Source organism: Giraffa tippelskirchi, chromosome 7 (genome assembly GCF_054371585.1).
Source record: "Giraffa tippelskirchi isolate mGirTip1 chromosome 7, T2T-mGirTip1v1.2.pri, whole genome shotgun sequence".
NCBI lineage: Eukaryota > Metazoa > Chordata > Mammalia > Artiodactyla > Giraffidae > Giraffa > Giraffa tippelskirchi.
Window position 1 is genome coordinate 72,191,756 of NC_137281.1, and position 20,591 is coordinate 72,212,346.

The window sequence follows — 20,591 nt, forward strand, 5'->3', positions numbered from 1 at the left end:
ACCCTGTTGCCCACAGCCCGGCTCCGCCCTCCCGGCCCGCGGCCAGCACCGACCTGGCGGTCCTCGCAACTGTCTGAGCACTGCAGGGCTCCGGCCGAACTCAGCGAAGCAGTTCCTCCTGCGATTCCAGCTCCCGCTGCCGCCTCGTGCAACTCCGCCCGGTGAGCTGGGGCCGCGGGCGCTGCCGAGGGCGGCTGCCGGAGGCGCCCTCCAATCACGCCCGTCAGCCAGGCCCTGACGTGCTACCGCTCCCCTTCCAGATGGGAAATTCAAATCTCTCTCTCTCTCCCCTCTCTCCCCCCTCTCTTCTTCCTCTGGCTCTCTCCCCCTCTCTCCCTCTCTCTCTGTTTCTCCGTCTCTCCCTCCCTCCCTCCCTCTTCCTCCTCCCCCTCCTTTTCCCTTTCCCATTCTCTCTCCTTTCCCCTCTCTTAAAAAAAATCTCCCCTCTCCTTCCTTCTCCACCTCCCCTTCCACCTTCTCCCCCAGACACCCCAGCAATCCCTCCTGCAGGGATTTAGGATAGAGCTTTAGGACGGCAAGCTTGCTCCTTCAGTGTTCCAAGGGGTAGTGCGGGTCAGGAGACGGAGGGAGGGGTTTTTTTTTAAAGCAGAAATCCAAGATCCACTGCTCAGGAAAGCCCACCTTGATTCCTCCAGGCAGAACTGATCACACTCGCCTCAGCACTCGCTCAACCCCCAGGCACACCCCTGTTTCTCTATTTGCTTGCCTCTTGCTTGTGAGCTCCTACAGGATGACAGGACCACCGTCAGATCATCTTTGCAGCCCCTCAGCATCCTGTCCTGTTACGCGAGCACTCAGGAAACTGATGGGTCGTATGGGCAAGGCCTTCATAGGCAGTAAGGAACATTCCACATGGACCCAGAGGGAGAAAACTGCTGTAAAATCGCTGTGGACCTTGGGCAAGTCACTTGCTAGGACCTTCTAGATCTGATATTCCATGAAGAATAAAAATAAGAAATTCTTTGGCAAAGTTTATTCTGGAAGGCCACATTTTCTCTCCTTTGCCTAGGAAAGAAAAGGGACTACCAAGATGCAGGACAACATATGCTGCCCGCCCGCCCCCCACCCCCAGCCTTTCTTTCCTCCTCTCCTCACACTCATCTTTTCATTTTATGACTCTCTCCTTATGAGCCTCTCTATTCTGCTTGCATCTTTTGGCTCCAAAATGCTTCCTTTAATCCAGCCCAATGTGTAGGAAAATGGCTTCAGAGAGGAGGGGCCTTGCACCAGGCATTTGAAAGATTTGCAGGAGTTTATGCATCAATCAGGGTTATGTCAGAGTGGAGATGACTCCTGCCTCTGTAAGGGGATGGCTTCCTTCCAAGAAGGGAGAGCAGCAGAAGGACAGGATCTGGGAAAGGCAGGAGGCATGATTTTATTCCAATAAAAGGGGACTATTCCTTTATTCATGTCGACAGCAAAGACCTCAAAATGCGGGACCACCTCCCCACCCCACCCCACACACACATCAGAAGTCACTGGTAGACCTACTTTCCTCACCTACAGAGTCACCTTCTGGAGCTTATCTCTGTTTTCCCCTTACAGGCTGTGAGACTGGGTGTAGGGAAGTCCCTTCCTTTATGGCTGAGTTTTCCATTCCATGCTGTGTTGGCCCATCAGCAGGCTCATTTAAAATTTTTCTTCCTTTTTCAGAGGCAGACACTAATGGAGGGGGCAGAGGGGAGGTTGTTTGATTAGAGTGACTTAGACTTGCCACTAATGCCTGGAGGGGACTTCTGGGCAGAGAGATCTGACATCCTGTCATTTCAAGAGTCATAGTCCTCCTCTCTCCTCTCCCTTCCTTTTTCCCTGTTCTCCTAGAACAGAAGCTCAGTGAGTGGATCTGGCTGGCAGCACTCTAGCTACTATTTGGCTTTTTCCACAGTGGGCATCGCCTTTGACATGGATGTTGACTAAACTGGGCTAAAAATCCAACTTAGCTTTCAGAAAAATACTAAGCTCAATTTTGGTCACAACACTTTAAGATAGACTTTAGTATGCTCAAATATGGTTAGAAAAGGAGCAGGTGGTTAAGTGGTGGGTGTCTGGAAATCAGGTTAAATGAGGGATGGTTGAGGGATTTGAGGATGCTTTTTACCTGGAGGAGAGGGTTCTTAAGTGGGATTAGCCCTTCAAGGACTGGCAAGTTTTGCTCAATTTGTAATTCCAGCACTTAGCACACCCGTGGCAGAGCAGGAGCTAAAGAATGGTTGCTGAATGAATAAATGACCATTGCAAGGGAAAAAAGAGAACTATCGTTTTTACCAGTTCTGATGACAGAACTAGGGCAATGGGGGAAAGGTAAAGGAAGGCAGACAGAAGCTCTAGGAGGAAGAACCTTCTACCAGCTGGAGCTGTACAACCACAGTATGGACTGCCCATGTGAGGTGCTGAGTTCCCTATCCCTGGAAGATAGCAAGTGGGTGGTAAGTGACAGCTAAAACCCCCTTTGAGCTCCAGTTTCTATGAGCCTATTAAAACTGCATGAGCTGACATGAGTCATGTCTAGCTGCAGAAAATCTTACTGGCGAATAAAAGGGCAGCTCACTAAAGTTTTGGTGGCTTTATCCTTTGAACGATTAAGACATGATATTAGCCTTTGATGCTTCCTGTCAAAAAAGATGGTAAAAAGATGAATACTTGCTCCTGTTCATTGTTACCACTGAACCAGTAGACATGGTTTCCAAAAACTCTTTTATAACTGCCAGAATGTTGCTAAATATTGTGAACATTTCCTACTGATTATATTATAACTAATCATATGACCATCAGGCCACAATTATGTCTTAAGTGATCACTTCAGTGCTTTGCATAAAGTACATTCTCTCCTCTAGTTCACACAAACCCCTATTTTCAAGATACAGAAGGCAAGGTCCAGGGAGATATAGTGAGTCTTTGGCAGATCCAAGACTCCAGCCCATGACTGCATGACACTGAGCTCCAGGGGCCTTCCACCAAGCTGGGCTGCTTCTCTTATGACACATCCCACAGCCTATGGAAATGTAACTTTTGCTCTGCCGATATATTTTTTTACATTGACATTTATCATCTTCCCTGTTCTCCAGTTTCTCGCTTGAAAAAAAAAACTGCTATGAATTCACACTCAGGTTGGGGTCCTCATGTCATGTGGGCTGTCAGCATTTCCTTCATCTCCTGCATCTCTAATCCAGCCTGCTGAAGTCCCCACACCCCACCTCGAGCCTTGGACCTTGCAGAGCCTGTTCTGTAGACAGCTTCTAAGAGTCACTTGGTAAAATATGAATGTGGCTCTGCTTAAGGTGTCTTACCCTGACTAGTGTTGAATTTGTACTTTTATTTATGGGCCCTGTGGGCTGGGGCAGGGGGCCAGATTTAAACAGATTTTTTAAAATGATTATGTACATGTCTTGAATGCTCACTAAGAAGCCTATCAAGAGAGCGAATGTCAGTACTTTGTGTGAAGATTGAGGAACAGTGTGCTAGGAGTGACAACTGTCACAGGCTATAAGAGTGATCAGCAAGAATGTCTCTTGTCCAAAGGTCAGCCCATTTCTTCCCCTCAGCTGCCTCCGTCCAAGGGCACCCTGGCTGCCATGTGGGAGATGAGGAGGGTCTTGCTGAGCTGGCCCTGACCTCAGCTAGGAGTTGAGCTGGTCAGCACAGGGAGCCATTTGAATGCTCCAGATGCTGACTCTACATCCTGCCGTTCTAGCTGGAGCCTGGAGGAGCAGAGTTGGTCTTGATTTGAGAGGGTGGCTGCATGCCAGAGGCAGGACCAGAACTATGGGGGTGGTGCACAGGGAAGCTCTAGGCCACCTTACTCCTCTGGTAAGTGTCTCCCCTCTTGTCCCTGATAAGGCTGGGGGACCATCACTGTCAGGTTGTGAGGTCAGGGTCCCTCCCAGTCTCTCTCCTTCAACGTGGAGTGACACAGGGTGAAGGCAAACCCGCAGATATGCAAAGCTTCATGTGTGTGTGTGCCCACTTTTGGACACCGTGCAGGTGGGAGTGGGCAGCATCCCTGTGGGGGATACAGGGACCAGCAGGGCAGCTGTGGGTCTGTCTCCATGTGTGGTGGTGTACCCCTTCTGATCTGAAGTGACTGTGGTGTGCGTATGTGATTTCGTATAGAGCTAAGTGGGTTGTTGTTATAGTAAAATATGATGATGGCATTGGGTGATGGTTTGGGTGTAATGCACAGGTATTATATGCAGCTAGACTCTTGAGTTAATGACCAACCTAGACAGCATATTAAAAAGCAGAGACATTACTTTGCCAACAAGGGTCTGTCTAGTCAAAGCTATGGTTTTTCCAGTGGTCATGTATGGATGTGAGAGTTGGACTATAAAGAAAGCTGAGCACCGAAGAATGGATGCTTTTGAACTGTGCTGTTGGAGAAGACTCTTAAGAGTCCCTTGAACTGCAAGGAGAGCCAACCAGTCAATCCTAAAGGAAATTCGTCCTGAATATTCATTGGAAGGACTGATGCTGAAGCTGAAACTCCAATACTTTGGCCACCTGATGTGAAGAACTGATTCATTTGAAAAGACTCTGATGCTGGGAAAGATTGAAGGAGGGAGGAGAAGGGGATGACAGAGGATGAGATTGTTGGATGGCATCACTGACTCAATGGACATGAGTTTGAGTAAACTCCAGGAGTTGGTGATGGATAGGGAGGCCTGGCGTGTTGCAGTCCATGGGGTTGCAAAGAGTTGGACACGATTGAGTGACTGAACTGAGACTTTTGAGAGTCCCTTGGGCTGCAAGGAGATCCAACCAGTCTATCCTAAAGGAAACCAGTCCTGAATATTCATTGAAAGGACTGATGCTGAAGCTGAAACTCCCAATAATTTGGCCACGTGATGGGAAGAACTGACTCACTTGAAAAGACTCTGATGCTGGAAAAGATTGAAGGCGGGAGGAGAAAGGGACAATGGAGGATGAGATGGTTGGATGGTATCACTACCTCCATGGACATGAGTTTGAATAAGCTCCAGGAGTTGGTGATGGACAGGGAAGCCTGGAGTGCTGCATTCCATGGGGTCGCAAAGTGTCAGACACGACTGAGTGACTGAACTGAACTTAATGCAGGGTGTGCTGTGCATAGCCACAGAGGGTGCCCTTTATGTAGACCATGCCAGGTGCAAAAGTTCTGGGGCATGTCATCATTTCTGTGTAATGATGGATGTCCTAAATGTTCCTGTCCGTGAGAGATGACACTTCGTGTGTTAGCATCAGTGTGAAATGATGTCATCACTGATGGTAAGGGTGCAGGTTTAAGTGTGTCACAGTGAGTTGGCACATGTGTCACTGTCCCTGTGTGGGACAGAGGGGCTTGTATGTGCAGCCAGGAGTGTGTCATCACAACTGTGCAGGCAGACAGCCTAAACATGTCACCAAGGATGAGCGATGCTTTCTTTTCCATTCTCCCACTCCCAGAGAAACCCTTGGTAACCCAGCCTGCCCCATCTGGGAAGCTGGAAACTTTTGGCTTCCTTCTCCATCCTCTACTTTTGTTTCTCAGGAAAAGGATCCCAGGTTCCTTAGCTGAATTCTGATCCTTTGGTGGCATGTGGAATGTGTGTGGGAACATTCTGAGGAAAGCCTCTCTATTCCAGACCCTGCTCTCCAACTCAGAGCTCCTCCCCAGCCCAGCATCTGCCTGCCAGCTCCTCAGAGGTCCCCCGCTACCCTTCCTCCCATGCCCACCCTCCCAGATCCAGGCACTCATTAGCCTGTCAAGGCAGTCCTCTTTCAGCCCACACATTGTACCCTGGGATATCCCCACACAGTTGGCTTCCTCTCGCCCTGGGTTTTCCTGAAACCTTACGTTTTCATGTCTGCCAAACCAGTCTGCACATCCCCCACCATCCAGCACAGGCACAGGGAGGATATTTTGGGGTGAATCCTTCCTCCCTTGCCACAGGTTCTTTTTTGAGCTCTCTGCTTGACTACTGCCTCCACTCCTCCAGCCTCAGCCCTTCCAGCTCTCTGGGACATGGTTGGATCTCTCTGTCCATCAGGAATCTCCCCGATTGTCCCACATGCTTGTGTCATCCCAGAGCCAGCCAATGCACTCTGCAAAGCTTCTTCTTTTGAGTCCTAGCCCTGGACTTGCTTAGGCAGATTGGTAGAGCATCAACCTGTGGTCTGTGCCCTCAGGAAGTCCCCCTTCCAGAATGTCCCCCTTCCAGAATATCCCTCTAACCCCATGACACTTGGTCCCTTTACCCCTCCTCCATGTAAAACCTTTACTCAGAAAGATAATCTTTAGACCTTGGAATCTTGTTCTTAGGCATATAGAAACAGAATAAGAGTTCCAGAATGCTAGAATCATAAGCAAAAGGCCATTTTAGAATCGCATTTAGAATCACAGAATCCAGAGTGACAGGCTGTCTAAACACTGCATGTCCAAGAGTGGTCACCTCCTACTCAGATCCCCTGGGATGGGAGGAACTGTTAAAAAGATTGCAGACTTGGGCTCATCCCATGTGGATGGACCACAATCTTAGAGATGGGAACCCAGGAATTTGCATTGGTTACCAAGACCCCAGGTGTTTTGGATACACGCGCTAGTTCCCTGGTGGCTCAGACAGTAAAGAATCCACCTTCAATGCGGGAGACCTGGGTTCAATACCTGGGTTGGAAAGATCCCCTGGAGGAAGCCATGGCAACCCCCTCCAGTACTCTTGTCTGGAGAATCCCCATGGACAGAGGAGCCAGATGGGCTACAGCCCACGGGATCATAAAGAGTCAGACACGACTGAGTGACTAAGCACACACACTAGTTGAAACATCCTTGTCTGGGGTCAATAGAATCTGACTACCATATGATCCTGGGTCTTATAGGGAAAAAATGACTGAAGCAAGGAATCATAGAATATTTTTCAAGCTAAGATTCAACTAATCACACACATGCACTCACAACTTTAATAATGTCTTGAATTGTGGATTTGAAAGTGACCCTACAGTGTGATTTTGTCCTGTTCTAGGAGGAACTTTTCTTTTTCAGCCTCGCTGCTCCTTTTGGAACAGAAGGCTTTCCCCCCTGTCTCTTGCAGGGTTGCCTCCATGGTGTTGCCTACATTTGTGAAGTTAAATGTTCTTTCCATCTGGGTGCAAAGGTGGCCGATGGAACCCCTGTGTTTACGGAGCAAGTGAGCTGGAAATGACTTCTACTTTCCATTTAGGACCAGCACACCCTGGCCCACAAAACAGATTTTGCTGCTTGAGAAAATGAATCTGAGGGGACATTATCGCTGTTTTACTAAAGCAGTCATAGCTGAGGAACATGGACAACAATGGTTAGTAACCTCATGGAGCTTCTGGTCAAGGAAATGAAAGACAGAAAATGCCGAGGAGCAGCAGAATGCTATTTTGGAGCCTGACTGGCATGCATATGGGGTGTGTGTGAGTGTGTTCGGGGAGCAGGGAGTGAAGGGAGGAAATTAAACATGCATTAAAAAGCACATGCATTTCAGCAGCACTGAAAAGGTACATTTCTGATCATCTCACCTAATGTATTCAACTTACAGATGAAGGAACCGAAACCCCCAAAGGGGGAGGGACTTTCTCAATGCCACACGGCAAGTTAATGAAACCCCTAACTCCTGGTGAAGTATTCCTTCCCAGTTGTAACTCAGCATCACATTCTTAAAATACCTCCAGCACGCCAAGCACTGTTCTAGGGATGCTATAGACATCAACCCTTTCAGCTCATGACAATGCTATGTGGTGGGTCTTTTTCACTCAATTATTCATTTATCAAACATGTGTGGAAGGCCTCTGACACCAGGCAGTCTCCTAGGCAGACAAAGATAAGAACTTGCAGAGTTTCTCTTCTCCTCTTGATTCTACAACTAGAGATGCAAATATTCCCCATAGAGATAACGCAGGACCAATTCACACGCTCAAGATCTTTTCAGATCAGAGGCTCTGATTTGAAGCACTCAGGAGTGAGCGGGGAGAGATGCCCACCAACAGTCAATGATAAGACAACATACCAAGTGCTATCCTAGTGAAGAGGCAGCTCTGAGGAGGAGAATCAAAAACACACAGCTTGCAAGCCAGATGGGACTGGAAGCCCAGAGCAGGGAAGGACAGGGAGGCCGGCTCCGGGGCTGTGCGAGTCAGCAGAGAGGCACCGAGGAAGGGGACAGCGATGGGCTCTGGTCACATAGAGACACGGGTGAAATCTCAGCAGCTCTCTGCCCTTTCCAAAGAGAGTGGCTCTTCTCTGAGACTCAGTTTCCTCTCAGTGAAGTGGGTTAACAATCCCGATCTCCCAGGGCGACTGTTAGACTCAGACGAGGCAGTGCTTAGGGATCACAGCACAGTCTCAGCAAGTGTCAACCTCTTTCCCTCCAACACCCAAGGAAGGTGGGAATTTCTTCTGGTGTTTGGGGCAGTGTGATCATTAGCCAAAGCCGCCTTTTATGAACTTCTTGGTCAGAGGACTCTGCATCACGAGTCCCCTGAGTTTGGTCAAGTTGGGCTGAGAAAGGAGAATTGGAAGCTTAGAGGAAACTGGGTTTGGGGAGGGAGGGTGTTTCTTCTACGTCTTTACCCCTCCTTGGGCTTCCTCTCCAGCACATGTGGGGCTGGAATACCATGCCCTCAAGTGGGAATTGCCTGGTGGAAGTCCAGAGGGGGCTTAAATTCGGGCCTGAGAACATGAAGAATTTTCCACCCACAAATCTAAAAATGGCCCCTCTGTGCCACTCAACCTCCAGTTGTTTCTTTCTGGCAGGGAAAAAAAAAACACCTTTTATTTGGCAAACAAGCAAGGGGTTGGAAAGGTTTGGGAACAGGAAACCAGGGAAAAGCTGAAGGTTTTGAAGAGGAAGGAATTTTCATATCCTGAATCTCTCACTGTGGTAGGTGATTCATATCTTTATCCACTTTAATCCCCACACCGACGCCTCCCGTACCTTAAATGTCACCATGTCCACTTTATATTCAGGTAGTGATATTCACACTCAGAGAGGTTAAGTGCCTTGTGTAGGGTAGCACAGCTGAGAAGTGGCAGCATCAGCAGCATTGAAACTTGGTATGTCTGTACAGGTGGCCACGTTTTCAGAGGGGGACGAGGTGGGTTTCTGGCAACCAAGCCAAGATCTGCAGCTTTGGGGCAACTGGTCCCAGAGTATAGGTGACCCTGCTAGGGCACCTATATGGGGACCATGCCACAGGCTGGTCCTTAATGGGGCTGAGTGTTCCAAATCTGAGGTGATTATAGGTGATGGGGGCTGTAAGTCAGGGCCCTGAGGATTTAAATGAAAAAAATCCCCCCTCTGTCTCAGTCCTTGGCTCACTTCTGCTCAGTCTGGCTCAACCTGGCTCTTCACACTGGCATCTCACCATTGCTTCTGCCTCTAGTCTTCCCTGCACGTTGACTTTCTAACTGGCTTCCAGATCTGTAGGAGAACCATAGCTTTCTAAAACATGGCCTGAATGCATCAGTCTCCTCCTCAAAACACATGGTGGTCACAGCTTATTTTGCCACCTTGCACCCACTCCTCCCGCGCGTGCCATCAGCTCTGGAGGAGCCAGCCTATGTATTTCTTCTGGAGCCATGGACGGATCACATGACCTAGGTTAAACCAATCATCATCTCGTTCTCCTTGGTTTCCTAGATCAGTTTGGGGATAATCCCAGGACCCAAGTCAGACCAGTCGGGGCTACAGAGACCCTCGATTCTGGAATTACTACTTGAACTAAGGGACACGGACTCTCTTTCGCTTCACTGAGCTCTATGAATCGGGTTTCCCAAGAGCTACCATGAGGAGCTTCAGAACGTGGACCATCTCAGAGCCAGTAGAGTCAAGAAAAGGAGAACAGAAAAACCCTAGCCTGGTGACCTCTTTTTCCCCCCTTGGCTCAAGCTGTACCTAGAGCTCTCCTAGGTCTTATCATTTTTATGAGCCAATAACCACCCCTTCCCTTTTTGTTCTCCTTAAAGCTGGTTTAGTTTTTTCTTTTCTTGCCAACAAAAAGATCTTAACTGACACAAAAAATCCTTTAATGTCTTCTGATTGCCTTCAGGAGGAAGTGCAAATCTTTTAAATTGGTCCTTCAAGCCCTCCAGGATCAGAAACGGTCTCTCCGGTTCCACGAATGCCATCTGTGCTGCCCGTCCCCTGGAGCTTCTGCACTTCTGCCCATGCTGGTTGCTCCCGGTGGAGGCTTGCCTGCTCTATTCCACTTTGACTGGCATGGCTCAGCTGAAGTAGAAAGGAACCCTTCTGGAAAGTGAGGCTGAGTCCGGGGTGGCCTATGTGTTCCCACATAGACCTCCTCATTGAGGAACCATTGAGATTTTACATTGGATGTTGATTTTCTTCTCTTTCTCCCTAGATTTTGAGCCCTTGGAGGAGGGGGGACTCACTGAGCGTGAGGGATTCATTCAGTCAGCAAATATGTACTAAGCATCTACAACAGGCCAGGGACTCCTGTAGGTCCTGGAGATACCACGGAGAGAAAAAAACAACTCACAAACTTCTGTCTTGTCTGATGGGGGAAGCAAACGCTGCTCCAGTAAACAAACACAGGGCTGGGTTCAGCTCAGAAGGCGCTCGGGCTGTGAGGTAATAAGGGGAAGCCTGCCCCTGTCTCTGGGCTCAGAGACTAGAGGAGAGTCAGGCTCAAAGCAGGCCCTCAGGGCCCAACATCGAACATCCACAGACCCCCGGGTGCCCCTCAGCTTTCCTTTATGACGACTGCTCAGAACTCTACCGGGACCTCTTTGTTAGTGATTTACTCCCCACCTCCAGCCTATGCCCCCTCTTGTGGGGGTGCAGGGGGAGGGGGTCCCAGTGACATAAATGACATTTTTTGTTTGTGTGACACTCACCTGTCCCCATAGGGGTTAAACAAAGCCACATCCTCTGTGACTTCGTGATGTGGCTCCATCCGCAGCTCGGTGCAGTGTCAGAAGGCAGGGTGTGCCTTTGCCTGACTTGGATCAAGTCTTGGCCTGGCCTTCATATTTCCAGTCCTCACTCTGTCATCTCCCTCCACAGACCTGTCGCCAGCCCTTTGATCATCTCTGTGACTCCCCTTTGGACTTTACCTGGCTCCATAAAGCCGATGAAACCTCTTCCTGCTTGTGTCACTCCTATGCTCCAAAACCTTCGGTGACTCACTACTGGCTACAGCAAGTCCAGACTCACGCGGGCCTCCCTTGATCTGCCTTCTGCCTCCTCCGCCAGCCGCTCCCAGCTGCAGTCCCCTCCACACTCTCATGTTCACTTTGTTCCTCTATTAGTTTATATATCCTTGGTTGTCTTCTCCTACTGGAGTGTAAGCTGCTTGAGGACAAGGAATGTGTCTTGCTCATTCCTGAATCCCCAACATCAAACAGTGAACTTCCTCACTGTGAATGCTCAGTGACTATTTCCAGAGGCAAAATCTGTGCATTGCATTGTCCTACCACTTGCGGTTGAAACGGCTTGTGGGCCATAAGACTTTCATCTTAGGTGTCGGAACTTGGAGACCTAGGCTCCTTGCTGGGCCACAGACCACAATAATAGTGCTAGCATCCTCATTTAAATCTTGTAGTGCTCCCCGCTGTCCACTTCTTTTTTTTTGTTTTTCGCATTTCTTAGTCCATACACATAACCCCCAGAGTCCCTTCCAGGCTTTGGCCCCATCACTATGGTGTTTTGTCATTGGGATGTTTTTGGTGTCATTTGCTGTGGTGATGCACATTTTGGCCTGTTTGGCATCTCTTTGACATCTTTTTCTCCCCTGCTTTTAGACTTTATGATCTGGGTGGGCATTAGACCCACAGCCAGCCAGTGAGCACTATTAGCTGTGGTCGCTGTGACTGGCTCAGGGTTGGCAAGTGACACAAGTTAAGCCAATGAGAGTCAGCTCTGGGACTTTTGTAGGAACCAATGAGAAAGAAGCTTTCTATTTCTATGGGATTTGCAAGGTTGGCAGAATGTGGGCCTGAGCAGCTGGACCTTTTTGTCACCACCCAGAGAGAGCCTGCCTGAGGGTGATGCCAACACAGAGGACAGAAGAGCCAAGAGAAGGGAAGGAGACAAATTCCTGATGACAGTGTTTGAGTGTCCAGATCTCGATGTGCCTTTAAGCATCATCTGCTCATGTACTTTTCCATTATGTGATCAGTAAATGCCATCTTCTCCTTAAATTGTTTTGAATGAGGCTTCTACCTTTGCCACCTGCGAGAGATTTTGCTGGAATCTGTGATGTTGGAGCTGTATGTCCCCTCCTTCTGAAAACTTCTAATCAAGCAGGCTCTGACCCTGGAAGGACCCTCTGTTTAATGTTCTCACATCCCAGGAAGGAAAGAGCTGCTTACCCTGGACCCAGTTTTCTGTCTCTGTCACCAGTGCAACATGGTCCCCAGGGTCCTGTTTATTTCAGCGAGAGAAGGAGGTCACATTGCCAAAGCCCAAACTTGATACCCACAGATTCCAGTTCATATATCCGCATCCCCTCAAAAATGCACATATTTTTGGCCAAGAGCTCTGCAATTTCACCCTCGAGTGGCATCAGCTTTCTTGGGCAGGTGCCATCTCTTTCTGGCGATTTGTCTGCATCTCGTTTGTCAATTGGAGTTGGAGCATTTGCCTGTCAGAACAGCACCTTTGGTGTACCCACTTCCAAAAAGCAATTTGGGAACAAGAATTTCCCAGAGGTCCTCCGCAGTCAAGGCTGACACCAAGGCTCCCTCAGATATTCCAGACTTCTCCTTTTCATCTCTGTGCTCTCTCCCAGAACTGTGATCAGAAAGCATCTTGCTGGTCCTTTATCTGACCTCTTTGCATTTGATGGATGTGAAAGGCCCTGGATTCTTGTCCCCACAGTCCTTCTCAAGGTGACTTTTGGTGTCTTTGGATTGCATCATTTCAAGGTCTACTGTCCTGGGTAAGCTTCTTGAGCCTAAGTCATTAGTTTGTAAAGGTTTTTCAAAAGTTGCCTTTCTCCTTGCAATGCCTCTAGGGCACCTCTCTTTAGCTTTTTGTTTTATCTTGTTTTGTTTCTGACTATAGTAGTCAGACCATGCTGAGCTGTGGCTGGGAGAAGGAGGTTCTATGCAAGGTTGATGAGGCTCAAGGAAAGTTCTACCACCTTGATGATGCCGCCAACTCGATATGCAGCTTCCAGGGTCACTGTGGCAGGAAGGGAGAGCTGGAGTGTCACAGAGGTTCCCACAGCCCCTCTGGGAGGCAACCTTGTGGGCTCGCTTCTGTTTGCTCCTCCAGATCCATCCTCCCCCTCCCTGCCCAGCTCTGGGCCCATGAGGCTCATCCATATGGACCAATCACCAGACTCTCTTTGCCCTTGAGCTTCTGGTTGGGTTTTTTTTTTTTTTTTTTTGTAATGGGAGTTACTGGCAGGATGTTTAGTTTGGAGGATGTTTAGAGCAAAATGAGAGTGACCCTTGTCTGAAGGCCACTGATCCTGTCAAGTGGTCTTTTCCACGTATGTACCCTCTCCAGCTTTGACAACTACTCCCTCCTTGCCCTTCGGGCTTAGAGGTGGTGATGGCTCCCCACCAACGCTGGCCCGAGGGAATGGCACTGTGTACGTGGGACATGCCTGTCTTGCCTATGTTTCCTCATCGGCTAAGAGGGGCATTGTCACTTTCTTTAAGGTGCACTGTAGAGCTGAGATAGTGCATGTACAGGCCCTGGCACATGGAGGCATGCAGCAGCTAGAATTAGCCATCACATCCCTGCCTTGGAAAGACTGGCATCCAGGTAACATGGTTCCCCAAGCATCTGCTCAGGGCTGGGTGTGTCTCGGTGCTGGAAGAGCGGTGGACAAAAGAGAAGAGGTGTCTGCCTTGCGGAGTGTTTCTGGCAGGCGTGGTGAGGCAATTAACAAGTAAATGGAAAGACAGATATTTCAGAGAGTGGCGAGTGCACTGACGGAACATAACGAGAGATTTGAGAAAGAAAGATGGGGTGGGGGTGTCTGGGAAAGGCTTCTGGGGATGACACTGGAGCTTGGCCTGAATGTGGGATGATGTGGGGCAGCAGATTTGGGCTGAAGGACCCCCCCACCCCGAGCTGAGTGTGAGAGTGGCCTATTCCTGGAACAGAAAGGAGCCGGGTGGGTGGAAGTGCAGGGAGCCAGGGGTAGAAAGATGGGTGGTCCTCTGGGTCCTTGTCAGCCACAGTGAGAGGCCAGGGTGTTACTCAGCTGGGATGGGGTCATTCGCTAGGAGGTCAAGGGTCAGGTCAAACTCATGGAGAAGTCTCTGGTTGAATTTTGCTGTCCCCAGCCCCAAGTTCTCTGATCTCATTAGCCGGGGTAATTTCTTTCTCAAATTGCCATTTTGGGAGAACTGAGAGTGTCTGTTGCAGATCTAAGCAGATTCCTCCCTTGCTTCCAGGGAATCCGAGGCCCACAGTCCCTGGGGTCAGGCCATAGTCCCCTTGGGTCCCCCCTGAGGGAGATCACAGCCACCAAAATCCATCTGTGCTCCAGGCGCAGTGCGAGCCCGTGTGCACGCTAGTTCCTTTCCCAGCTCCATCTCCCAGAAAAACTGGCGTGATCCTCTAGGCTCTTGATGTGGAAACCGAGGACCTAGCACCTCCTGTTCCCTCCTCACCTCAGGACGGCTCCCTCTCTCCTGCAACAACCCACACGGCATCCTGTAAATAACTGCATGTTCCCAACACCTCTCCTCCTTCTCCTTGGAAACCTGCTCTCTCTTTGGATTAGGGCTGCCTGGTTGTTAGATTCCCCTCTGTGGTTCAGAGCTGAGCATGGCGGGAGCTGAAACACTGTGTCTAAAGGCCTGGACTGGGTCCCAGCTCTTTCCTTCATTAGCTGAGTGACCTTGGGCAGGTCACTTCACCTCTCCGAGCCTCAGTTTCCTCACCTGAAGCTTGGGTGGTGGATGGTAACTAACGTTCATGATTTAGATCAAATGAGAATCTGTAAACAAGGCCACAGCTGAGTGTGGGACATGCTCAGGGTGATTCATAAAAGTGATTTACCTCTTTTCTTGCTTCTCTCATCAGTTTTGCCTCCTAGACGTTTGGGTCGGGGAGGGGTGTAGATCAGGGTGCATACACTAGGACACCTATAGGATCAGTCCCTGGGAGGATGTAGCCAGAGTAGTCCAGGGTTCTCTGATGCCCCCTCCTAGAAGTTCACTTTAACTAAGGGCTGGCTGCAGACTCCCCCAGATTACAGGATCTACTTACTTAGATTTCCTATTGCCCCAGAGTTTCATGTTTCCATCTATTTCACCAAGTAGAAGGTCAAATATGGCCTTTCACTGGCTTTTGGTGGATGTTCTGAAAGAGGGGGGGAAGGTGCTTTATCTGTGGGGAGGGGTGACTCCACATGACCCCTGAGGTTCAGAACCTGTGGAATGATGACAGTGACAGGAGCCAACCTGACTGAGCTGCTGTGTGCTTTATCCCTGCTACCTTGTTTATGCTGCGCAACCACCTTAGCAGGTATTACCGCTACGCCCATTTCACAGATGAGGAAACAGGCAGAGACAGGACAGGAAAGTTGTCAAGGTCACACAGCCAGAAGCTGCCATTAAGGATGTGCATGCAACCTGTCTGGTCCTGGAGTCGGCGCTCACCTCTCTGGGCCCAGGGTATCTCCCTGGGGGTGGCACTCACTCCATGACTAGGCTCAGGCTGAGGTGGCACTGAGATTTTTGAGCATGGTCAGTGTGCCACCAACTGCTGTAGCACAGCTACCCCGTGTCTCTGTGTATTTTCTGTGGCAGACATGGCTGTCTTATCTTGTCCTGTAGCTTTTATCTGTTCGGCATCTTAGTATCCCTTTGAGGATCCACCCTTCCCTTGTTCTCTGGCCATGTGGTTTGGATGGAGTCCTCTGGTCCTCTCTCCCTCAAGCTCTAGGGATTGGTACATAACCCAGGCCTAGGGATGGATATATGACTCAAGATGGTTCAGGGACACTCAGTCCTGAAGCTTGTTTTGGAAATATTAGAAAACTTCTCTTTCTGTTGGAGTTACTGAGCTGAGAAAGTGTGAACCTAGAGCTGCAGGGTCATGGTGTGGAAAGAGCCTGCCTCAGAGGGAAGCCATGCCAAAGAGAAGCAGAACTGATGGAGAGGGAGAGAGACCGAGCCCTCGTGATATTGCATGACTCCTGGATCAAGCCTTTCCTGAAATCTGGTACTCTTGAATTTTTCAGCTACACAAACTAATACAATCCTTTTTTGTCCTTAAATTACTTTGATTGATTTTTTTACCATTTTCTATTTCTAAAATAGGATTGACTGGCATTGTGCTAACTATTCCATGTATGTTATTACATTTAATCCAGTGAGATTATTGGCATGGTGCCCATTATGCAGATGAAGGAACTGAGGCTCAGAGAGATTTATTATATTGGTGAAGGTTTCACAGCCAGTACATGGCAGATCTTGGATTAGACCTCAGGCATTTTGACTCGAGACACCTTGATGATTTTGCCTTATGATAGAAGGCTGGTTTTAGCCCCCAAATAATCTCTTATAATCTCTACTCTCCTATCTCATCCAACTGCTCTCCCTGCTTCTCCTCTGATCCCCTTTAATCCCCACTTCCAATGAGAAAGAAGCCTTTCCCATCTGCACCCTCAGACTAAGCTCTGTTTCCTAGCAGACATTTTTATGGCACAATGTACTTTTTCTTCTTAGCTCCACTGAACTTCAATAATGATTTGTTCCAGGTTTATCTCTTCTACTGGGTGGGAGTCCCACGGGGGCAGAGATGACGTCTGTTTGGCCATTCTGCAGCGCTGATGCCTGGCACAGTGCCTGGCCTCTGGTGGGTGCCTGGTAAATGTTTGCTGAATAAATGAATTGTGCAGTTTTTCGCTCCCACGGTGGCCCTGGATCACTGTGTACCTATTTGACTGCGGTTTTGTATCATTCTGACACTGCATAATTTGCTCGTGCTCTATCCTAGTTCACTCTAGTGGAGGGTACCTGTGACCTTGGATGCTTACTTATCTTAGTGTATATACCAGAGAGTGCATTCTTTGGAGACTGGGGCAGTGTCTCCAACCATCATCCCTCAAGTAGCAGTAATAATAATAACAACAACGATACAAGGAATAATACTAATAATGAGCACTTACTATTTGCTAGGCTCAGCTCTGAAGCTTTAACATGCATTGCCTCATTTGATCCTTATGCCAAATGTATGTTTGTATACTATGATGATCCCTTATACTTAAGGGCAAACTCAAGCTCAGAGAGGTTATATGGTCTCCTTTGCTTCTCTAGTTTAGAGCTGAGATTCTGTTGCATGCAATCAAAAGAGAGCTTGCTCTCCTAGTGACTTTAATGGGGGAAGGTGATCTGGGTTGGAAGGCAGGAGGAGTAGCAGAAAGGCTGAAGGGGGGCTAAAAGGGCCTGGCTCTGCCCTCTTGAAAGGAAAAGCATCTTCACTGTGAAGGTCAGTGGAGGGTTGAGCATTGAGGCGGGTGGGGAACCCTGAGGGCATGGGAGTAGGGGGTGGGGGGAGCTCAGAGGTGCCGTAGAAAGGGCACTGGATTAAGCTGGAGAGCCTGGGTTCCTGCCCTGGCCCCAGTGCTTGCTGGCTGTGTGACCTGGGGTAAGGGGCTGCACTTCTCCGAGCCCATGTTGCAGGGCAGATGTCAGCTTTGGCATAACACCTGGAAATTGCCTAGCTGGGGTCTGACACTGAATAACAGGCACCATACCTGGGGTGGGGTGCAAGCCACTTGCAGGGCTGCTGTCAATTTTTCCTCTGCGTGAACTCAGGTGTCCCTCTCGAGACCCCTAGGAAGTGGGCCCTGTGACGGCCCCACCCTGCAGAGCAGGGGCCTGGTGGACCACGCAGCCTCTTGGCTTAGCATCACCCAGCGTGTGCGCGGCAGCTGGACCTGTGCTCTGGCTGAGTGGTTCCATACCTCCCTTTACCCTTGTGCTCTCCTCAAGAAGGTTGAACTTGGATTTCAGTGGGAGAAGGGTTCAGGTGGACAGTCACTTGCGTGGTACTGTTGCCTCTTTGAGGTTCCAAGTTTCTCTTTTCATGGTTCTCCCTCGAGGGCCATCCCCATTCTCCGTGGTGATCTCAGGGGGCAGCAGACAGGTACATGTCGGCCCACCTGTGGGGGCATGTGCTGGCACCGGGCTCAGGAGAAACAAGGCCCTGAGCCCAGCCCGCTCTGCAGGAGGGGAAGTGATGGAGCTGGCGTTTCAGGGGCCCCACCAGTGAGTTCCAGTGACACCGCATGGGGCTGGTGCCAGGCCGGCCCAGAGGAGAGGAGCCGCTGGAGTAGCACCTTCACAGGTCTGTCACATCTATATACCACCTCTGCTATTTACTTAACGTCACCCTCTAATTCCACTCACTTGCAAAAATAAAACCCTTCACTGCGTTCACTTAAAAAGGAAACCTCAACTTGCCGCTTCACACTGGAAAACCAGTGTCATTTGCTGTAACAGGGGTAACAGCGTGCATACACACAAGGAAAAGGAACTGTGTGCGGGTGTCCAGCTCCGTGCTCGGGGGGCTGGTGCACCCTATGGCTGAGGACAGTGCAGGGCTCATATTGGAGAATTGTAAGGACTCAGCCCGAGACTGTCTCACAGGCGCGATGAAGCACTGAAAGAGAACTGAAAAGAGGAGTAAACTCAGCCAGCGACTTGCTCTCTAACGGGGTACCTCCTGAAGGACCTGCAGTCATCGGGGGACCCAGGCTTCTGGGCCCTGGAAAATACCAGCAGACACCTCAGCTGCTCACCTCGCTTCCCCTCTGTCCAGCACCAAGGAAGCCACCACCTTGCAGATTGGTTGCTGGAGGAAAGGCCCCAGGTCGAAACAGCTTTCCCTGTAGCCAAGCGGGAGGGCTCTTTGTCTCTGTGATCCTCGGTTTCCCCATCTAGAAAATGGGGACGACAGTTCCTATTTCCAGGACTGTTTGGAAAATTAAAATGAGATGCTGTGTGTCAGAGTGACTTTGTATGGTGCCTGGCACAGTGAGCGGGGACTCAGGTGGCGTGCCTTCCTGCCCTTTTATCCCAATCAAATCTCATTTAAAATTCTGCCACCACCTTTGCTGCAATTCCATTTCCTCTCTCACAGGCTTTTTTTTTTTTTCATCTAGAGACTCTGACAGCCTTGAACTCAGATCTTCTCTCTTTCATGTCCTCCAGGGTCAGGTCACTTCTCTGAGCCTCAATTTGCTCATCTTTAAAATGGGAACAACAGGGAATTCCCTGGTGGTCCAGTGGTTAGGGCTTGGTGCTTTCACTGGCAGGCCCCGGGAGGAGACCCCTGGCCAGGGAACTGAGATCCCTCAAGTTGCAAGCATAGCCAAAAATACCCCCCAAAACAAAAGGGAACAGTAGCAGCCACCTCATCAAGTTGCTGTGTGGGCAAGAAAGCACTGTCACTGGCAAAGTTTGGTACACACGGAACGACTTATTTTTATGATTTGTGACCCTCTGAGATAGGAAGGTTGTTGAAGTGTTTCTGAGGTTGGACTGCCCATACCCTCGAGGGAAATTATCCGAGTTTGTGCCCACACGAAAGACTTGTGGAGTTCACAACAGGCACGAGCCGATGTCTCTGCAGAGGGGAGTGTCGTGGGCTCCGGCTGAGGCAGCTTCTGTTTTTAGCTGGAACCATTGCTGCTGAGTCCTGCCCCCCACCGCCCCCCTCCCCCATGTGGGAAAACGGAACGTGGTGCAGAAATAGCCCGGTCCCAGGGGCTGCCCATGAGAAGGGCTTATTTTGACTCAGGATGCTGTAGAAGCTGTGGCAGGCTTGTCAAAATACATCTGCCTCTTCCCGAGCGGCCCACGGAGCCTCAGACTGGCACCAGGACCACAGCGCGGCTGCCAGACGTGCACATGTGGAACCGGGCCCCTGGGAGCTGAGGACAGGCTCTGCTTTGTTTCCAGCAATAACCACCTCCCAAGCACTGGAGGGCAAAAAATAGGTCTCTGCTGACAGCAGCGTGAAGGAACCCACCTGGGTCTCAAGTGTCACTCATCTCAGTGACTCCCCCACCCCCTGCCTCATTCATCTCCGCGCAGGGCCTGGGAGTGCCTGGGAAGTGGATGAGAGGGGATCACAGCCCTTCCTCTGTGGTCCTTACAGAGGAGCCTACCATGAGGGTTGTTATACCCGTTGCACAGGTGGGAAATCTAAGGCCCAGGCCATGCAGTGACTTCTTGTGATGAGATCTTGTGCTGGTCCTGGGTGTCCTCTTCTCCAAGCCTTTCTTTGCACCTCGAGCTGCCATTGCTTCCTCCCTGGGGTGCCCTTCCTCCTCCTAGGATGGCTCGTGACTCAGGACACACGTCTCCTTCTCTGGGCAGAGCTGGTCCCCGCCTCCTTGGGACTTATGCCGGTTCCCAGATGGCTCTTGTTTGCCTGCCTGGTGACTTGGCACAGCGGCTCGTCTCAGGGAGGGCAGAGTCTCTGCGGTGTTGGGCTGAGCCTGGCCGGCCCAGGGAGGACCTGACAAATGTTTACTGTAGGAGCGAATGGCTCTGGAGTATTTTCATACAGGGGCTCCCCACTTAAACCACAGGGATCGACCGAGTGCTCAGTTCCCGAGGAGAGGAGGGAAGGCCTGCTTGGGGCTCCCTAACC

At 50.0% G+C, this 20,591-nt stretch overlaps 1 protein-coding gene and 1 long non-coding RNA gene across 2 annotated transcripts in view; one reads left to right on the top strand and one right to left on the bottom strand.

Moving 5' to 3' along the window:
* Positions 1-20,591, bottom strand: part of CPLX2 (complexin 2) — an 89,882-nt gene that overhangs the window by 12,484 nt on the left and 56,807 nt on the right. The gene's annotated exons all lie outside the window — the stretch shown is intronic.
* Positions 10,011-16,872, top strand: LOC145514846 (uncharacterized). Its single transcript, XR_014060501.1, has 2 exons — positions 10,011-12,897; positions 13,628-16,872. It is a non-coding gene; the product is annotated as an uncharacterized LOC145514846 (long non-coding RNA).